This window comes from Schistocerca piceifrons, chromosome 2 (assembly GCF_021461385.2).
Source record: "Schistocerca piceifrons isolate TAMUIC-IGC-003096 chromosome 2, iqSchPice1.1, whole genome shotgun sequence".
Classification (NCBI taxonomy): domain Eukaryota; kingdom Metazoa; phylum Arthropoda; class Insecta; order Orthoptera; family Acrididae; genus Schistocerca; species Schistocerca piceifrons.
The window spans coordinates 221428859-221449873 of record NC_060139.1 but is presented as its reverse complement, the minus strand read 5'-3'; the positions used below and the strand labels follow the sequence as shown (position 1 = coordinate 221449873).

The 21015-nt window shown below is 43.9% G+C and overlaps 1 long non-coding RNA gene across 1 annotated transcript in view; it reads left to right on the top strand.

The window, feature by feature from the left end:
* The window catches only part of LOC124776999, a 765947-nt gene extending 747654 nt beyond the window's left edge, over window positions 1–18293 (top strand). Inside the window, exon 4 of the long non-coding RNA XR_007015678.1 lies at window positions 18236–18293. This is a non-coding gene — a long non-coding RNA (uncharacterized LOC124776999). The remainder of the gene's footprint in view (window positions 1–18235) is intronic.
* Window positions 18294–21015: the final 2722 nt, after the last annotated feature.

Sequence of the window (21015 nt, the reverse complement as noted above, 5' to 3'; positions counted from 1 at the left end):
CCAGGTATAGCTCCAACTAACAAGACGACTACTCAACTTTTGCCAGGTATGACAGACGACACGGCAAAGCGCTCCCGCCGCAATAACTTGGACCTCGGGCGTTGGGCAGCATTCCGCCAAGGTAGCGGCCCAGAAATCATGGCTGCAAACACCAAGGTAGACTCGCATGTTTCGCAGTCAACTGTGAACATAAAACACACGCGAGGCACCACCCTCATCAAACAATAACAGAGTATACACTAACAAATGACGAGACTCGCTTTAGCAAGATAAATACAACTCTTAACCTTATATAAAACAAATAGTTAAATCCAAACTTATACACATATACAGGGTGAGTCACCTATCATTACCGCTGGATATATTTCGTAAACCACATCAAATACTGACGAATCGATTCCACAGACCGAACGTGAGGAGAGGGGTTAGTGTAATTGGTTAATACAAACCATAAAAAAATGCACGGAAGTATGTTTTTTAACACAAACCTACGTTTTTTTAAATGGAACCCCATTAGTTTTGTTAGCACATCTGAACATATAAACAAATACGTAATCAGTGCCGTTTGTTGCATTGTAAAATGTTAATTACATCCGGAGATATCGTAACCTAAAGTTGACGCTTGAGTACCACTCCTCCGCTGTTCGATCGTTTGTATCGGAGAGCACCGAATTACATAGTGATCCAAAGGGAACGGTCATGGACCTTAGGTACAGAAGAGACTGGAACAGCACATTACGTCTACATGCTAACACCTTTTTATTCGTCTTTTTCACTGACGCACATGTACGTTACCATGAGGGGTGAGGTACACGTACACGCATGGTTTCCGTTTTCAATAACGGAGTGTGTAAGGTGTCAGGCAAATCCAACACTTTCCATGAAAACCCTGACATGATAAGCAAATCCAGTAGTATGTCACATAGCTCCGAATAAATCGTGACATTAAATTAACAAAAGTAATACGAGTAACGAGTTAGCAAATGGAATACCACAGACTAACACAAGAATGCCTAAATGCATGTCATACCTTCCCACCGTGAGACAGACGCAGTTCCGAGGGGAGAAACGAGAGCAGAAGCCGAGAGCAGAACCGTGTTAAGCGAGAAGGCCCTACGATAAGGGACGGACACCCACGTCGCCAGCTAACCGCTACGACGACACCACCCGCAAGTTTTATCGTGAGACTTTTTCGTGTCTCTGTTACGTTAGGACCACCCCCCAGCCCATGTTAAAAGATAGAGCCCTCCAGAAGAACAGTATAGATCTTACGATAGCGCTAAAAGGACCATACCAGCTGCAAGTTTTAGCGTGAGACTTTTTCGCGTCTCTGTTACGTTGCAAACTTTAAAAAACATTGCCCCACCACGAAAAGTATAACGTTTCTCATTGGATAGACAGAATTTTTGTAGGTTGAGCTTAAGGTTAACATTGAGACCCTGATTGGTCAGCTGAAAACACAGCCAGATAGTTTTTTAAACCAACTTCGGTAAATTGTAGTAAGGAGCAGTGAGGGGAGAGAGTTGCTTCCGAGACAGCGAGGTGAGAGGAGCTGTGCTGTCCGCCACCCCCTGACGAACACCGACAAGGTAATGAACGCACGCGATGCCGCATAACAGCGCATAAAGCTTCACTCAGAACTGCAGAAGTCTCATCTGTTACACCCCCTTTTTGCGTAATACTAGTGTCGTTCATCAATTAAAGCTCATGGTGTTCACATTTACCACTTGAAGTAAAAATCTGAAACGCGGTGATTTTTCTGTTATATAGTTATTGAGAAGCCACATCAGCCACTGTAATTTAGGACAAGTAAGATAAGTAATTAAAGATAATTGAGGGTCACTGTAGACCATTTTGATAGTTTTCTCTTTTGTGAAACTTAATTTAAACCTAGATTATAGATGTGATATGGCACAGGTCATCCTTCGATCCATTGTAGAACTTGGAAACCCATTCAGGGAATATTTGTTCACATTTTTGTTGAACGCAGTTGGTTTTTACCATCCTGTATTAAAACATTTCCTTTTATCAATAGTGCAATTTATAAACGATGTTTTGTGAGTAGAATAAAGTTTCCAATGGTAAACTTAACTGCTTTTTCGACGTTATTTTACCAGCTAACTAAAAATAGGAAAGCCTTGAACCCCTTCCACTGAATTTAGTTAGTATTAAGATTCCTTTACATGGAGTGCAGTGGAGCTGACGCTGAAATCATTAAGTATTTGGTTATATCATCGCTGGTCTCACTGAACTCTTCTGAATTCTACATGTCATGTGTGGTCTGACGTCTCCTTACCAGCAACAGGTCCCAGGTTCAAACTAGTCAATTCCCTAAAACACACGCTCAGAGCGTCGTTGCGCGAAAGTGGTAGGGAGACAGGAAATAGAACAAACAGACACCACGCAGAATGTTTAGACGAGTGGAATAGAGTGTCTCCCGACATGTCTGGCCAATAGATGTTCAATGTGGTGGCCATCATTTGCTGCACACAATTGCAATCTCTGACGTAATGAATGTCGTACACGCCGCAGTACATCTGGTGTAATGTCGCCGCAGGCTGCCACAATACGTTGTTTCATATCCTCTGGGGTTGCAGGCACATCAAGGTACACATCCTCCTTTAACGTACCCCACAGAAAGAAGTCCAGAGGTGTAAGATCAGGAGAACGGGCTGGCCAATTTATGCGTCCTCCACGTCCTATGAAACGCCCGTCGAACATCCTGTCAAGGGTCAGCCTAGTGTTATTTGCGAAATGTGCAGGTGCACCATCATGCTGATACCACATACGTCGACGCGTTTCCAGTGGGACACACTCTATTCCACTCCGTAACTGAAAACGGAAACCACGTGTGTACGTTTACCTCACCCCTCATGGTAATGTATATGTGCGTCAGTGAAAAAGACGAATAAAAAGGTGTTAGCATATGGACGTAATCTGCTGTTCCAGTCTCTTCTGTATCTAAGGTCCATCACCGTTCCCTTTGGATCCCTACGTAATTTGGTGCTCTCCGATACACACGATCGAACAGCGGAGGAATGGTACTCAAGCGTCAACTTTAGGTTACAATATCTCCGGATGTAATTAACATTTTACAATGCAACAAACGGCACTGATTACGTATTTGTTTATATGTTCAGATGTACTAACAAAGCTAACGGGGTTCCATTTAAAAAAACGTAGGTTTGTGTTAAAAAACATACTTCCGTGCATTTTTTTATGGTTTGTATTAACCAATTACACTAGCCCCTCTCCTCACGTTCGGTCTGTGGAATCGATTCGTCAGTATTTGATGTGGTTTACGAAATATATCCAGCGGTAACGTTAGGTGACTCACCCTATATATATATATATATATATATATATATGGTGTTTCAAAAATGACCGGTATATTTGAAACGGCAATAAAAACTAAACGAGCAGCGATAGAAATACACCGTTTGTTGCAATATGCTTGGGACAACAGTACATTTCCAGGCGGACAAACTTTCGAAATTACAGTAGTTACAATTTTCAACAACAGATGGCGCTGCAAGTCATGTGAAAGATATAGAAGACAACGCAGTCTGTGGGTGCGCCATTCTGTACGTCGTCTTTCTGCTGTAAGCGTGTGCTGTTCACAACGTGCAAGTGTGCTGTAGACAACATGGTTTATTCCTTAGAACAGAGGATTTTTCTGGTGTTGGAATTCCACCGCCTAGAACACAGTGTTGTTGCAACAAGACGAAGTTTTCAACGGAGGTTTAATGTAACCAAAGGACCGAAAAGCGATACAATAAAGGATCTGTTTGAAAAATTTCAACGGACTGGGAACGTGACGGATGAACGTGCTGGAAAGGTAGGGCGACCGCATACGGCAACCACAGAGGGCAACGCGCAGCTAGTGCAGCAGGTGATCCAACATCGGCCTCGGGTTTCCGTTCGCCGTGTTGCAGCTGCGGTCCAAATGATGCCAACGTCCACGTATCGTCTCATGCGCCAGAGTTTACACCTCTATCCATACAAAATTCAAACGCGGCAACCCCTCAGCGCCGCTACCATTGCTGCACGAGAGACATTCGCTAACGATATAGTGCACAGGATTGATGACGGCGATATGCATGTGGGCAGCATTTGGTTTACTGACGAAGCTTATTTTTACCTGGACAGCTTCGTCAATAAACAGAACTGGCGCATATGGGGAACCGAAAAGCCCCATGTTGCAGTCCCATCGTCCCTGCATCCTCAAAAAGTACTGGTCTGGGCCGCCATTTCTTCCAAAGGAATCATTGGCCCATTTTTCAGATCCGAAACGATTACTGCATCACGCTATCTGGACATTCTTCGTGAATTTGTGGCGGTACAAACTGCCTTAGACGACACTGCGAACACCTCGTGGTTTATGCAAGATGGTGCCCGGCCACATCGCACGGCCGACGTCTTTAATTTCCTGAATGAATATTTCGATGATCGTGTGATCGCTTTGGGCTATCCGAAACATACAGGAGGCGGCGTGGATTGGCCTCCCTATTCGCCATGCATGAACCTCTGTGACTTCTTTCTGTGGGGACACTTGAAAGACCAGGTGTACCGCCAGAATCCAGAAACAATTGAACAGCTGAAGCAGTACATCTCATCTGCATGTGAAGCCATTCCGCCAGACACGTTGTCAAAGGTTTCGGGTAATTTCATTCAGAGACTACGCCATATTATTGCTACGCATGGTGGATATGTGGAAAATATCGTACTATAGAGTTTCCCAGACCGCAGCGCCATCTGTTGTTGAAAATTGTAACTACTGTAATTTCGAAAGTTTGTCTGCCTGAAAATGTACTGTTGTCCCAAGCATATTGCAACAAACGGTGTATTTCTATCGCTGCTCGTTTAGTTTTTATTGCCGTTTCAAATATTTTGAAACACCCTGTGTATATATATGTAGAGAGAGAGAGAGAGAGAGATTTTGCCGTATACAATAAATACATACGCCTCTGTCTAGCTAAAATGGTAAGCAAGTACATGTAACTGACAAGGTGCAGGTACAAACAGACCTGTCGCAGTTGAACCCCCTAAGGCGTGAATAAGTATTGCTAAAACGTCTTATGAAGTGGTTCAAATGGCTCTAAGCACTATGGGACTTAACATCTGAGGTCATCAGTCCCCTAGAACTTAGAACTACTTAAACCTAACTAACCTAAAGACATCACACACAGCCACGCCCGGGGCAGGATTCGAACCTGCGACCGTAGCAGTCTCGCGGTTGCAGTCTGAAGCGCCTAGAACCGCTCGGCCACAACGGGCGGCCATAACATAGCACCCCAAGCTGTTGCACATAAGCGGTTTACCAATTACCAGAATCACGTGGCTTCCAAGAAGATGCACTAACAACCATTGACCACTCTCAAGCCAAGGCACACTGCAGAACAAACAAATCCATATTATTCACTGAACAAGACACAATAATATTGCGACAATTTTCCTGTAAACAATAATACTACAGGGCTACAATATCCATAGGCAGTATGTTATGGCAGTATGTTACGGTGCACTCTCTGCACCGTGAATTATCCTTTTAACTCCTCTTGAAATAACAGAAAGAGGCCCCCGTCACCAGAGCACGACCTTCGTTAGTTTCTTTAGCGGCTGCCCAACATTCGACAATTCTCTCAGCTATCCGGTTGGGTATATGCGTTGTCCATCCCAAATCTGGCCAACCAAACCCCCTCCGCAAGGCTCTGCTGCTCCAGCCCTCCTCCTTCCATCACGCGTCGTTCACAACCCCCTGCCGCTGCCGAGCCTCCACACCTCAACCAGGAAAACCGAAGATAAGTCACAAGGGAGGTGACTATCGATACCGGTGCCAGACGTAGTTAGGCCAGCAAAGCGAGCCGCCACGGCTCACAAATACAGCTTTGTCACACCAACAAACAAATTCCGTAAATAGCTATGGCAGGTTAAGTAATTGGAATAACATATAAGGGCCCTAATAACAGTTATCTGGGCCAAACTTGGCAATAAAGAAATTTTTAAAAACATCTAAACATTCTGAGGAAAATACCGGCCCTCCTTTAAGCTGAAGACAGAAGCATGAATTCATTGCACCACTTGGAATTAAGCACAGGATTAGTAAAAAAGTTTGCCCCTAACACTAGAAAATCACATCTCTGTTTCACGGAAGCTCGAAATTAAGTGCGGACGTCAATGCAAGATGCTTTTAATAGTTTCCACAATGAAATATTGTCTCAAAATATGGTAGAAAACCCAAAGAAATTCTGGTCGTATGTAAAGTACGCCAGTGGCAAAAAACAGTCAATACTGTCACTTTGCGATAGCGATGGATATGTTACCAATGACGGTGCCACTAAAGCGGAGTTACTAAATACAGTTTTTTGTAATTCCGTCACGAAAGAGGACGAAATAAATATTCCAGAATTCGTAACCAGAACAGCTGTTAGTATGAGTGACATAAAAGTAGATATCTTAGGTGTCACGAAACAACTCAAATCACTTAAGAAAAGCAAGTCTTCCGGTCCAGATAGTATACCAACCAGGTTCCTTTCAGAGTATGCAGACACAATAACGCCTTTCTTAGCAATCATATACAACCGCTCACTTGACGAAAGGTCTGATCCTAAAGACTGGAAAGTAGCACAGGTCACACCAATATTCAAGAAAGGAAGTAGAAGTAACCCATTGAATTACAGACCCATATTACTGACCTCAATTTGCAGTAGGATTTTGGAGCATATACTGTACTCGAATATTATGAATCACCTTGAAGAAAATGACTTATTGACACATAACCAACACGAATTCAGAAAATATCGTTCTTGTGCAACACAGCTAGCGCTTTTTTCCTATGCAGTAATGAGTGCTGTCGACAAGGGATCTCAGATCGATTCCATATTCCTAGATTTCCAGAAGGCTTTTCATACCGTTCCTCACAGGCAACTATTAATCAAATTGCATGCATATGGAGTATCGTCTCAGTTGTGTGACGGGATTCGTGATTTCCTCTCTGCGAGGTCACAGTTCGTAGTGATAGACAGTAAATCATCGAGTAGAAAAGAAGTGATATCTGGCGATCCGCAAGGTAGTGTCATAGGCCCTCTGCTGTTCCTGATTTATATAAATAATGTAGGTAATAATCTGAGCAGCCCCCTTAGATTGTTCGCAGATGACGCTCTAATTTACCGTCTAGTAAAATCATCAGACGATAAATTACAATTACAAAATGATCTAGAGAGAATTTATTTATGGTGCCTAAAGTGTCAATTAGCACTAAACAAAGAAAAGTGCGAGGTCATCCACATGGGTACTAAAATAAATCCGATAAATTTTGGGTATACCCTAAATCACACATATCTAAGGACTGTCAATTCGACTGAATACCTAGGAATTACAATTACGGGTAACTTAAATTGGAAAGAACGCATAGATAATATTGTGGCGAAGGCGAAACGAAGACTGCGCTTTGTTGACAGAACACTTAGAAGATGCGACAAACCCACTAAAGAGACAGCCTACATTACACTTGTCCGTCCTCTGTTGGAATATTTCTGCGCTGTATGGGATCCTTACCAGTTAGTATTGACGGAGGACATCGAAAAGTGCAAAGAAGGGCAGCTCGTTTCGTGTTATCGTGCAATATGGGTGTGAGTGTCACTGATATGATGCGCGAGTTGAGGTGGCAGTCACTGAAACAAAGGAGGTTTTCTTTGCGGCGGGATCTGTTTACGAAATTTCAATCACCAACATTCTCTTCCGAATGCGAAAATATTTTGTTGACAACCACCTACGTAGGGAGAAATGATCATAATAAAATAAGAGAAATCAGAGATCGAACGGAAAGATTTAGGTGTTCCTTTTTCCCACGCGCCATTCGAGAGTGGAATAGTAGAGAAGTATTATGAAAATGGTTCGATGAACCCTCTGCCAGGCACTTAAGTGTGAATTGCAGAGTAAACATGTAGATGTAGATGTAGGTCACAGCAAAGTATGAATGCCGGCCGCGGTGGCCGTGCGGTTCTAGGCGCTCCAGTCCGGAGCCGCGCTGCTGCTACGGTCGCAGGTTCGAATCCTGCCTCGGGCATGGGTGTGTGTGATGTCCTTAGGTTAGTTAGGTTTAAGTAGTTCTAAGTTCTAGGGGACTGATGACCACAGCAGTTGAGTCCCATAGTGCTCAGAGCCATTTTTTGAAAGTATGAATACCAATTCCAAATAAGTACCTTTTTTAGTAATTGGGAATTAAAGGTAACTTCATGAAACCTTAAAATTACAAACAGCTCAGTACTCTGAGCGGGCGTATATTACAAACAGAAATTCAGTAAGGCTTAAATACTCGAAGGATTAGCAAATGTGTCTCTTAACTTACAGGTCATCTCGTTCCCACCAGCACACAAAGGCAAAATCACACGCCCAGAACATCAACCGGCACAAAAGTACGATAACGCAGCCCTCAGTCCTAGCGGAGCTCCATAGGCAACACTAAAACGCAGTAGTGCAACATTAGGCTAGTCAGAATATGGTATTGACATTCAGTATCGCAAGGAACTGTTCATTATATAAAGCAAAAGTCCTTTTAGAAGTCACTCGAGCTGTTCACGTACAAGCCTTAATAACCAATAACACACAAAATATATATTTATAATTATATCGGGGTTCAAACCCCTCACAACAATACGAAGGTCATTTTTTTCTCACACAACCACCAAGTCACCATTCAGGCAGAAGGGACCATAAAGCATGGAGTAAAAGAATATCAGCGTATAATACTCCAGTTTCCATAAGGAAGAAATCAACAAGTCTGCTCAAAAAATCCGGGAAGGCGGGAAGAAGCTAGGCAGTTGCAGGTAAGGTAAAACTTGCGACAAATCCCCGGCAGCAAGATGAAGACAGTACCCATTCCAACAGCGAAACACGGCTGCAGTCGCCGCACTGAACGGCAGAGCACTTGGTTTCCCGATCTGCCTTGTGAAAACTTGACTCACTCCACCGACTGCCGACAACCTTTCTCTCCGCGACCCAGCTCATCTCGCTTCGGCCGAGTGCCACCTAGCTTCCTCGTTCGATAGCTGGGCAAAGATCACCATTTACGCGGAATGAAACTGTCGTAATTGAAGGAGATTTCAATGCAGACTCATCGACACATGCAGAAGTGATTCGGCAGTGTGTTGGCACCCTTGCTGTTTATGTTATATATTTATAGCACGGTATACAGTATTAATAGTTCAAAAAATGGTTCAAATGCCTCTGAGCACTATGCGACTTAACTTCTGAGGTCATCAGTGGCCTAGAACGTAGAACTCTAACTAACCTAAGGACATCACACACATCCATGCCCGAGGCAGGATTCGAACCTGCGACCGTAGCGGTCGCTCGGTTCCAGACTGTAGCGCCCAGAACCGCACGGCCACTCCGGCCGGCTACTAATAGTTACCTCAGATTTTCGCAAATGATACAGTAATCCAAAATAAGAAGAAATGCAGATGATAAACGTGTATTCATATTATACTAGAACTGACATGTGATTACATTTTCACACAATTTGGGTGCATAGATCCTGAGAAATCAGTACCCAGAACAACCACCTTTGGCCGTAATAACGGCCTTGATACGCCTGGGCATTGAGCCGAACAGAGCTTGGATGGAGTGTACAGGTACAGCTGCCAATGCAGCTTCAACACGATACAACAGTTCATCAATAGTAGTTACTGGGGTATTGTGACGAGCCAGTTGCTCGGCCACCATTGACCAGACGTTTTCAGTTGGTGAGAGATCTGGAGAACGTGGTGGCCAGGGCAGCAGTAGAACATTTTCTGTATCCAGAAAGGCCCGTACAGGACCTGCAACATGAGGTCGTGCATTATCCTGCTGAACTGTAGGGTTTCGCAGGGATCGAAAGAAGGGTAGAGCCACGGGTCGTAACACATCTGAAATGTAACGTCCACTGTTCAAAGTGTCGTCAATACGAACAAGAGGTAACCGAGACGTGAAACCAATGGCACCCCATACCATCACGTCGGGTGATACGCCAGTATGGCGATAACGAATACATGCTTCCAATGTGCGTTCACCGCGATGTCGCCATACAAGGATGCGACCATCATGATGCTGTAAACAGAACCTGGATTCATCCGAAAAATTACGTTTTGCCATTCGTGCACCCAGGTTCGTCGTTGAGTATACCATCGCAGGCGCTCTTGCCTGTGATGCAGCGTCAAGGGTAACCGCAGCCATGGTCTCCGAGCTGATTGTCCATGCTGCTGCAAACGTCGTCGAACTGTTTGTGCAAATGGTTGTTGTCTTGCAAACGTCCCCATCTGTTGACTCAGGGTTCGAGACGTGGCTGCACGATCCGTTACAGCCATGAGGATAAGATGCCTGTCATCTCGACTGCTAGCGATACGAGGCCGTTGGGATCCAGCATGGCGTTCCGTATTACCCTCCTGAACCCACCGATTCCATATTCTGCTGTCAGTCATTGAATCTCGACAAAGACGAGCAGCAACGTCGCGATACGATAAACCGCTATCGCGATAGGCTATAATCCGACCTTTATCAAAGTCGGAAACGTGATGGTACGCATTTCTCCTCCTTACACGAGGCATCACAACAACGTTTCACCAGGCAACGCCTTTCAACTGCTGTTTCTGTATGAGAAATCGGTTGGAAACTTTCCTCGAGTCAGCACGTTGTAGGTGTCGCCACCGGCGCCAACTTTATGTGAATGCTCTGAAAAGCTAATCATTTGCATGTCAAAGCATCTTCTTCCTGTCGGTTAAATTTCGCGTCTATAGCACGTCATCTTTGTGGTGTAGCAATTTTAATGGCCAGTAGTGTATAATGAAGTACTGCCGAAAAATTCTGAACAAATATTGAGACAGATCTTGATAAAATTCCAAAGTGGTTCAAGGATTGGAAACTTGCTTTAAACCTTAATAAATGTAAAATTGTACACGTCACAAAACCCGAAAACAACTATGTAACCTATGACTTCAGCATCAGTGAGTCACATTTGGAGTCGGTCAGCTCATGCAAATATCTTAGTGAAATACTTTTTGGGGATATGAATGCGATGATCACATAGGCTCAGTTCTAGGTAAAGCCAGTGGCGGACTTATGCTTATTGGTAGAATACTGGGCAAAAGCGATCAATTTCGAAAACAGATAGCTTACAAATCACTCGTGAGATCAAAAATACGTGCATTTTATTTGTTAAAGTAAAATTAATGTCTTTGAGAGACTACTCCAAATATTTTAACAGAGATACAGTGAGCGTAGACGAAATTAGCCTCCAAGATGTTATACCGATCTAGGTGGCAGAGTGATTAGTTCACCGAACTTGCATTCGGAGGAACAACGGTTCCAATCCGTGACCGGCCTTCCAGATATAGATTTTCCGTGATTTCCCTTAATCGTTCCGGTCAAATGCTGGGATGGTTCCTTTCAAAGGGCCCGCCAGATTTCATTCCCCAGAGCATGTTCTCTGACTCTAATAACTTGCTGTCGGGGGGCTTTAAATTCTAATCATCTTTCTTTCTAAGATATCCGAGCGCTGAAGACGTTTTGATAGTGATACCGTACCTGGATATCAAGAGATTGACTGCATTACAGTTTAGAGTAAACAGAAAATATGTGGATCATAATTATTATTACTTAGATTCTTTCCCTTTTAAGCATACGGCCTTTTCAGCCACTTTTGTGCTAGATGTGTTTCACTTCTGTTACGGAAGCGCCCTAGGTGGTGATAGCCTAAACTTCATGAATACATGTCAATGTTCAAATGTGTGTGAAATCTTATGGAACTTAACTGCTAAGGTCATCAGTTCCTAAGCTTACACACTACTAAACCTAAATTATCCTAAGGGCGGACACACACTCCCATACCCGAGGAAGGACTCGAACCTCCGCCGTGACCAGCCGACATGTCAATGTTTTTAACTTTCGGTTACTCACCACTTACAAATAGATTTTTTGAAGAATAACATAACTTTACCAGTTACTTACGGTGTCTATTACTACTTCTGACTTGTTGTCATGAGCCAAACTATTATGGCCGTCTGCTTACTATACATTGATTCACTTTAGCATCAGCTGTTCCCCGTTGCATTGATTATACAAGATTTTGGTATGTTTTCGGAGGTGTGGAGCACCAGATGTCTTAGTAACGGTTAAGCATTTCCCGTACATTGCCGGCCTGTGGTTTTCGGACGTAGAGCTGGCACCGGTCAGCGCCCAAGATCAGTTCCTTCGGGTTCAGAACACTACCATGTTCATGTTTTTCTTCAAATTAATCTGGCACAGTTCAGGAAAAACGGGATGGTGCATTGTCCTGTCAACGATAAAGGCTACTTACGGGGTGTTGTAAGTGAAAATGTGCACGGACATGATTAAGTAGTGAGGTCCTTTATCATTCATCAATGAGAGAAATATCAAACGCTTCTAGGACCAAATTTCTCACGTATACACTGCAAAATCTCCGCCTGGAGTGAATGTTGACCAGAGGGTACCTCATAGGGAGGAGGTAGCCTCTGATAGATGACTGCTTATCGACTGTTTCTGTCCAGTAATGATTTCTCAAGTGATTTACTTCACTGTGGTCCATCTGCCCGCTGTCGTAATCCTCAACATTCGACGGACCACTTCTGTCAACATCGCTGACGACCTCCCCTCGCCCCAAAAACCAGGCGAGATATAGTGTGCCACCCCCCGCCCACCAATCCTCTACCCGGTAGTCGCGTAAAAAAGAACGTAAAAATGAGTTTCCTAAATTTGTTTTAAGCATTGATTAAAACACTTTAATAAAACGATGTTTTATTTACACAGAACGTTAAACTGGATTTTTAACACGTGATTAAAAACACTTTATTCTAAACTTGCCAACCCTGAGTAGGATTCAGACAGACAGACAGACAGAGAGACGGCTAAAAAGTCTTCACCAAAACGTATGAAGCATTTTTATCTCGAAAAAATGACCGTTTATTTGTATGTCACATACATTAAACGTAATTCAACCCTTTCTTGCTTTACAGATGAAAGACACCACTGTCTGCACCTTTCTTTGAGCCTTGGTTTATATTATCACTAAGAAATTCTTGTCGGTAACTTCAGCTTAGCTTCCTTCCACAAACTATTAACTTCTTGCTCACACGTGTGCTTCCACTTGTCTGCTTGCCGCTTAACATGCGCAATGTAAAAGTTTTGATCCAAATTCTTGCTGAACACACTAACATCTGCTTTATACGTGTTGAAGTGATTTAGATAGACGCGGCAGAGATCACATCGGCGGCACTTGATACAAATCGGGGAATTCCGGGTATGTACAAGTTCAGATCAGCGAGGAAATAAAGGCAGGTGGACACTTTCATATTGTCTGTGCTCGGGATTAACTCTGGACGACCCCTAACGTAGTACTGTCCTCGACAGTTCACTACGGCAGCGGCACGTACGTTCCCCACATGGCCGTAGTCACAGCGCGTCCTTTGAACTGTGGCACCTAAAACACTCTGTGTACGTGGTTAATAAATGGCTATGCCATGCGTAGGGTGCCCACAGTCTCTGCCTGTGGTTAAATGTTTCTGCATGGAACATCTTTGGGTGATAGATCGTGTCATGGGGAACAACTTCTGCTTCAGATAAATTATTCTCTGACGCTTCCCGGCGACAGTAAGCTTCCCACATAGTATTTTCCAGCCCTAAGACGACGAGGTTGCAACGAACTAGCAGGGTATGCTAAACCGATGGGCTGGATACTACATATCCCTGTAAACAGATAGATTACCATGCGTGTCTCTAAGCAGGTAATGATATTTTAAAAGCGAATCGCTCGGCCTCCCCCAGTCAATGCAGACCAGATGACTGGATTACAAACAACACACAGGGCATACGCACGTCACAGAGTGTCATTGCCGTTCCAACTCTCAGGGACACAGCCAACCCAAAAGGACGCAACGTGTTGCTCTCAAGCGATAGCAAACATTTTGTCACTAAAGGAACTTGTTCATCATGACGTGATCTGTCACCTCTAGACGTTTGATGTAAAGACTTTGAAACACCGCGTATATTGAAATAAGCTAGATGACAGACGTTACTTTTATTTCCTTGTATTTACTGCTTTGTATTTATTGTATTATTTATTAGTATCGGGCACACACTCACAATCAGGGGCACCAGCATTACAGAAGATATAATATCTTTATCTCTAGTGTACACTGTTTCTTATTGCTCAATGTCACGACTACTTCCTCATATACTGTCGTTTATCTGCTGGTTTCTCAGAATATGCCAAAGACATCCGACAATGACAGTCATATAATGATCTAATTATATGACAGTTTTAATCAGCGTATTAATTTAGTGTATGACGTACTTGCCAGTGATAACCTTAACATCCAAAGATATTGATAGAGTTGTTTATTTAATAGATTATACCATTTTATTTTTAAACGTAGGAACAGAGTATTCATACAAAAATACACTGCACAATAGAATTAAAGTATAACTTTTTCGAAACCCCCCATAGCTGCCTCCAATTGTGACGTGTAAGTTTGAAATTTGGCTCAAAGGTGCCTACAGCCTTCTCTTTTATTGGTGCAAAAGCGTGGCTCCCAGCGACATCACCATCGGGCTCGGCGATGATTTAAACAGCAAGGTGTCGACCCTTCTAGGAAAAGGCCACGGCTCGTAAGTTCCTGTGGGCTGTAAAGTGGATGATGATGTCACATTGGCACCAAATTTCACCAGAATTCTGCTCAACGCAACCGTGGACGTGACACGTGATGACAAGGTCACCACAGCTCCTCTCACCCACATTTCACACCTTCTATGATGCCTCTTTGATTTCTCTAAGATGGGGAAGTGGCAACAAAACGACAATTCACGTTGTGTGTGGACTGTAAGAGTCTGATACATACCGTCTGACTTCCGGTAAAATATCATCCACATAATTCCAAAGACTTAAACAGCTTACAAGTGCGAGAATCAGCGCACAATCAGTTTAACAGCTCATGCATCCAAGTTTCTGACAAGAATAATACACAGAGGACTGGAAAAGAAAATTGAGGATGTGCTAGATGACGATCAGTTTGGCTTTAGAAAAGGTAAAGGCACTAGAGAGGCCATTCTAACGTTGCGGTTGATAATGGAAACAATATGGAAGAAATATCAAGACGCGTTAAGAGTAGTTGTCGACCTGGGAAAACCGTTCGACAATGTAAAATGGAGCAAGATGTTCGAAATTCTGAGAAAAATAGGGGTAAGCTATAGGGAGAGACGGGTAATAAACAATATGTACAAGAGCCAAGAGGGATAATGAGAGTGGACGACCAAGAAAGATGTGCTCTGATTAAAACGGGTATAAGACACGGATGTATTCTTTCACCCCTACTGTTCAATCTGTACATCGAAGAAGCAGTGATGGAAAAAAAGAAAGATTTAGGAGTGGAATTAAAATTCAGGGTGGAAGGATTTCAATGATATGATTCGCTGATGAATTGCTATCCTGAGTGAAAGTGAAGAAGAATTACGTGGTCTGCTGAATGGAATGAACATTCTAGTGAGTCCAGAATATGGACTGACAGAAAATCGAAGAAAGAGGAAAATAATGAGAAGTAGCAGAAATGAGAACTGCGAGGAATTTAGCATCATGAATGGAGTACACGAAGTTAAGGAATTTTGCTACCAATAACAGACGGAGTAAGGAGGACATCAAAAGCAGACTGGCAATGGTAGAAAGGGAATTTCTGGCCTAGAGAAGTGTGCTAGTATCAAACATAGGCCTTAAATTGAGGAAGAAATTGTGAGAAAGTCCGTCTGCAGTGCAGCATTGTATGGTGGTGAAACGTGGACTGTGGTAAAACCGGAACAGGAGAGAATCGAAACATTTGAGATGTGGTGCTACAGCCGAATGTTGAAAATTAGGTGGAGTGATTAGGTAAGCTTACCATAATTCGACGAGAAACTAAGTTGATGAAATCTTACCGAGGTATCAAACGAGTAGTGGCGTTTTCTATTCGTCATCTTTAGAGGCGCACTTCACATAGTTTATTCACTGCTCCGCTGATGCCCCAGAAGATGACGTGTAGAAAATTCGTCGAAACGTCACTACGGCACCACGTCTCGGCTGATTATTTGAGAAGTTTCGCATTTTGATCACTGATTCTCGTACTACCACTGGTTTGCAGAGCAAATTTCCAACCATTATGTACTCTAGATACTGATATATAGGGTGAAAAGTATTTAAACCGACAAACTCTGGGAGGTTGTAGGGGACCTAAAAACAAATATTTTTCCCTAATGTCATTTTTTCCTATGAGGATTATTTAAACCGGTGGAAGCCGTACTACGCTCTTCAGTTGTTAGAGGCCGTATTACGCTCTTCAGTTGTAGGCAACTGCTGTCCACCAGTGTAGTAGTGCAATGTCTCTGCTTACTAATGGAGCGATACACCTGGAGTGAGTACACTGATATGGTTGGTGCGTACTACGTAGCGCACCACAACGGACGAGCTGCATAGCAGGTTTATCAACAACAATATCCTAATCACCGTATCCCGCATCACACGACCTTTCCTACTGTGTACCAACGTCTGCGTGAGACCGGGTCATTTAGCAAATTACCTGGACAGGGACACCGTCGCACGGTAAGAACGCTGTAATTTGAGGAAGCTGTCTTGCAGCATGTGGAGCGGGATCCTTCCATCAGCACTCGTGCAATTCCTCGTAACATGGAGCCTAATCAGACGAATATAACAACAGTCCTTCGAGAGCAATTGTTACGTCCATTTCACTTGCAGCGTGTCCACAACCTGGAACGAGTTGATTATCCATCCACCCAGAGCACAGATTTCGCAGAGGTACCTGGAACAGTATGAAATACATCCTACATTTCCATCCTCTGTGTTGCTTACCGATGAAGCAACGTTCGGACGTGATGGAGTCGTCAACATGCACAACTCGCATGTTTGGAGTGAGGATAACCCCCATGCCACAGTTACTACGCGCTCATCAAGTGCGGTTCTTCGTTAATGTGTGGGTCGGTGTTGTTGGGGTCTGTTTAATTGGGCAGTATCTGCTACTTAGGCTCAAAATGGTTCAAATGGTTCTGAGCACTATGGGACTTAACATCTATAGTCATCAGTCCCCTAGAACTCAGAATTACTTAAACCTAACTAACCTAAGGACATCACACAACACCCAGTCGTCACGTGCTACTTAGGCCATTAAATGGCAAGCACTATTACAATTTTCTCGCCAGAGCATTGCCAGAATTGCTGGAAGACGTCTCGCTCCCTACAAGACAACGCATGTGGTTCCAACACGACGGGCGCCGACACGTTTCAGTCGTCGTCTGCGTCGACTCCTGGACCGACGGTTCCCAGAAACGTGGATTGGCAGAGGTTGGTCGTGTACCATGGCCTGCTCGATCCCCAGATATGTCCCCTCTGGATTTTTTTGTGTGGGGAGATATACGCTCCTCTGCCTCGTGATGACTGGGTGTTGTGTGATGTCCTTAGGTTAGTTAGGTTTAAGTAGTTCTAAGTTCTAGGGAACTGATGACTATAGATGTTAAGTCCCATAGTGCTCGGAGCCATTTGAACCATTTTTTTTAGAGATACGCAACCTTGTTTACGCAACTCCTGTTGCATCAGAAGAGGATCTGGTTGCTCGGATAGTAGCAGTAGCAGGAACAATTCAGGATACTCCTGGGGTTTTTGCCCGTGTCAGACAGAACATGATCCGACGGTGTAACCTTTGTTTACGTGTCAATGGAGGCATTTTTGAAAATCTACTGTGATTGAAATTGGGTCGTGTTAATGTGTTGTCTCTCGGTCATAAAAAATTCGAAAAGTGTTTGTTGGTTTAGTTAATTTTCCGCCAGAGAAATCTTCCTCTACCGGTTCAAATACTCCTCATGGGAAAAAATGACATTAGGGAAAAATATTTGTTTTAATGTCCCCTATAACCTCCCAGAGTTTGTCGGTTTAAATACTTTTCACCCTGTATGTATCTCGAGATATTCTTCTGAAAAGATTAAATTTGGACATACAGTACATTTAGGAAACCCGAATAAAGGAATACATAAGGTAGCTGCTGGGAACAGGAGTCTGCATTTTCGCGGCTACGGATCGCTTCGCGTCACTACTGTACGACCTGCCGGAGCGTGTGTCGGTCCACTTGTTGAACCCCCGGGCGCTGCGCGGTGCTTCGGCGGCCGCGAGGTCAGGGCCGGTGATAGCGTCGGCTGTTATCGCCCGCAGCTGCAGCGTCAGCGGCCGCGTCCAGCGCCCCCGGCCGCGGCAGCGCCAGCGCCTCCGCCGGCCACGTCGGCGCGCCGGCAGTGCCTGGTGTGGGCGCCTGCAGCGAGTCTCGCGGCCGCCGTCGCCCGGAGAAGCAGCAGCAGCAGCCGCAGCCACAGCGCCGCCGCCGACTGCCCGCCGCGACAACCACCTGCCGCCGCCGCCGCCAGCGCGCACCACTGCCGCCGCAAGGACAAGTACTCGCCGCCCCCGCAGCCGCCGCCCTCCGCCTCTCCGCGACACTCCACAGCGCAGGTACCGGCGTCCTGCTGCTAACAAGTGTGTCGCCTACTAACGCAACGTTCTCGCTGGTGTGACGTTTCAGGAATTTCTTAATCTCCATCTTCAGGTGAAAATGAATTAATCATTCAAATTCTCACATCCCGGTACAAAGGAATTTCAAATGGTGTAAAGTTTAGACATATTTCTGCCTGTTTATCTTCAGCTAAGTACTAATCCAACCATCAGTCCACAGCGTAGGTACCTCCCTTCATAATACCAACATGTGTGACAGTCAGTGAAGTAGTATTCTTCCTCTGCGAGGTTTCGGAGAATTTCTTCATCTTCAGGTGAAAATAATACCAGACTATTAAAGTAGTCAATTCACAGCGCAGGCGCCTTCCTTCTTACCACCAACAAGTGCGCGCCGATTATCATCGAAATGTTCTTCGTGGTGTGACGTTCCGAAGAATTGCTTTCCCTCGATCTTCATGATAACGATCCCAGACTACTAAAGTAATCACTACACAGCGCAAGTATCTTAATCGCTGCTAGAAACAAATGTGTTACTCACTAATGAAATTACATTCCTGGAGTGACATTTCGACGAATTGATTTCTCTTAATGTAGAGGTGAATAACAACAATTTACTTTCGCATGATTCAATGGCCTGATGCAAGAATTTTACTTGGATGACACTTCGGCAACTTGTCTGTCCCTAACCCACTCCAATAGCTTACAGATTAACGTGTCGTTGGTCGTGCGGTAGCGTCCTCGCTTCCCACGCCCGGGTTCCCGGGTTCGATCCCCGGCGGGGTCAGGGATTTTCTCTGCCTCGTGATGACTGGGTGTTGTGTGAGGTCGTTAGGTTAGTTAGGTTTAAGTAGTTCTAAGTTCTAGGGGACTGATGACCATAGATGTTACGTCCCATAGTGCTCAGAGCCATTTGAACCATTTGAACGGGTCGTTCCTGATGAGTATTCACAACCCTCAGAGGTGAAGGGGACATTAAAGGCACATATATAATCCGTGGCCAAACTGGAATTCGATTCCGTGACCTTTCTGTTTCCAGACCCGGACTTTCTCATTTGCTCACCAATCCCGACGTTCAATTGGAAATCCAGAACTAAAAGTCACTGCACAGCACCGATACGACCGTCCTTGCTACGAACAAATTTGACAATCACTAGTGAATTGTTCTTTCTTGTGTTACGTATTTATACCCTCAATATCAGGTGACAACGATCCAGACTATCAAAGTAGTCACTGCACAGTGTAGTTATCTCGATACCTCTTAGAAGCAAAAGTGTCAATTACTAACGAAAACACATTCCTCGTGTAATTTTTCTACGAATTTATTATCCTCTGTCTTCAAGTGAAAACAAGTTCGGACAGTTAGTAATTGACGGAAAGTCATTGAGTAAAACAGAAGTGATTTCAAGCGTTCTCAAAGGTACTGTTATAGTTCCTCTGCCGCTCCTTATCTATATAAACTATTTAGGAGACAACTTGAGCAGCCGTCTTAGGTTGTTTCCAAGTGATGCTGTCGTTTATCTTCTAGCAAAGTCATCAGAAGATCAAAACAAACGGCAAAACGATTTAGGAGAGATGTCTGTGTGGTGCAATTGGCCCTAAATAATATAAAGTGTGAGGTCATCCACATGAGTGCTAAAAGGAATCCGTTAAACTTCGGATACATAATAAATCAGTCAAATGTAAAGGCCATAAATTCAACTAAATACCTAACAACTATAATTACGAACAACTTAAATCGGAAAGAACACATAGAAAATGTTGTGGGGAATGCAAACCAAACACTGTGTTTTATTGGTAAAATATTTAGAAATTGTAACATATCTACTGAAGAGACTACCCATACTACGCTTGTCCGCCCTCTTTTGGAGTACAGCTCTGCGCTGTGGGATCCTTACCAGATAGGATTGATGGAGTACATCGAGAAAGTTCTAGAAAGAGCAGAACGGTTTGTATTATCGAGGAATAGGAGAGAGATTGTCACTGACATGACGCATGATTTGGGGTGGACATCATTAAAACTACGGCGTTTTTCGTTGCGACGGAATCTCCTCACGAAATTTCAATCACATACTGCCTGCTCTGAATGCGAAATATTTTGTTGAAGTCGACTTAAATAGGGAGACACGATCATCATAATAAAATAAGGTAATTGAGAGCTTCCACGGAAAGAGATAGGTGTTCGTTTTTTCAGGGTACTGTTCGAGATTGGAATAGTAGAGAATTATTGTTAAGGTGGTTCGATGTACTCTCTACTAGGCACTTAAGTGTGATTTGCAGAGTATCCGTGTGGATGTAGAATTAATGAAAGCTATCTAAAATGTAGGTAACAAATCTGTCAAGCACTAACTAAATGTCCTTCATCGAGTGATATTTCGGTGAGTTTATTTCCCTCCATATTCACGTGAACAGCAATAATATATTTGAGTGTGGGTAGACGGTCTGGCGCAAGTATTTTAATTAGAAACCACTTTAGCGTCTTATTTGTC